The following is a 1648-nucleotide window of genomic DNA, read 5'->3' on the forward strand; positions in this document are numbered from 1 at the left end:
TATATATATATATATATATATATAGAGAGAGAGAGAGAGAGAGAAAGAGAGATGGATGAGCGATCAAATGCAAACCACCTATATTTGTACAAACCGTGCAAACCACTCTTATCCGTTGATTTTATTGTTTAATTTAATGATTTTGTTTCATGAAATTGTTTCATATAATAATTTTCTAGATGAAGTTGTTTCATGTATGGTTATGAAATTGTTTCATATAATAATTATGAAATTTTAATGATGTTGTTTCATATATTTCTTTAAAATTAATATAATGAAGATAATAATATCCATGATTAACATCCTCCATAATAAAAACGATTAATCAAGCTCTCATAATTACAAAAAAAAAAAAGCAATTATAACTGATTAAATAAAATTTATACAAATAACATGATTTGCAAAGTAAATCCACATAAACTTGGAAATAATTTCTTTTGAGATTTTGAGTTTTTTGTTTAAACACAATCTGCAAAATATTCTTAAAATGGAAAAAAGATGAGAAGAGAAAGCAATTCTTCATATTTGATGATTTATTATTTATTTTTAGAGGAGAGAGAAGATACACGATATTTTTGTTAGTAAATTACATTCTTGGTCCTTATAGTTTACATGAAATAACATTTTAGGTCCTTCAAATAAAAAAAAGTACGGATATGATCCCAATGATAAAAGCAAATCTAAGATAACCATAATTGTTGATAAGTACTAATTTATTTATTCTAATTATTATCATGGGTTAATTAATTTGGAAGCCCAAAAGTGTTGTCGTATTTTCGTAAAACATGGTGTTTTCGTTTGAACATCCGCCTTATATATATATATATATATATATATAGAGAGAGAGAGAGAGAGAGAGGAGTTAGTTATTATACAACCCTTGATATTCGTGCAACCAATACAACCCAATTTCAACCGTCTATTTCATTTGATTAATATATGATTTTATAGAAGTTTTGATTGTTTCCTAATATAAAGTATTTATCATAATTAATAAATCATATTCATATTTCATAAATATTCAAATCATAATAAATGAACTCTCATCATTTCCATAATTATCTCAATTTATTGGGTTGCATTGGTTGTACAAATGCGATAAGTTGTATTTGAAACAAACTATATATATATATATATATGAGAAAAGTCTAAAAAAAAACCCAATAGACTTTAGTGTTTGGAATGATTAAGTTCTTGGACAATTTTTTGAAACAAATAAGTTATTAGACATTCCAAAACATGTTAAATAACTCCTTGGATAATTTTTTGGAACAAATAAGTCCTTGGACAATTTAAAACATATTAAACAACTCATTGGACAATTTTTGGAACAAATAAATCCTTGGACAATCCAAAACATGTTAAAATAACTCCTTGGACTTTTCTAAAACATGTTGGATACATTCTTATGACTTGTACAACTAGTTAAAGTGGTAAAATAAAAAAAAGTCCCAAAAAAACCCAATGAACATTCATATTTTGAACGATTAAGTCCCTAAATAATTTTTGAACCAAAAAGTATTTAGATTTATAAAATTAAACAAATATAACAAAAAAAATACTTACATTTATAAAAAAAATAATTACATTTATAAAAATAATTACATTTAAAAAAGAATTTTTTGATAAAATTTATTTTAATTAAAAT

The sequence above is a fragment of the Cynara cardunculus genome (assembly GCF_001531365.2).
Source record: "Cynara cardunculus var. scolymus isolate 2C chromosome LG 10, CcrdV1, whole genome shotgun sequence".
NCBI classification, from domain to species: domain Eukaryota; kingdom Viridiplantae; phylum Streptophyta; class Magnoliopsida; order Asterales; family Asteraceae; genus Cynara; species Cynara cardunculus.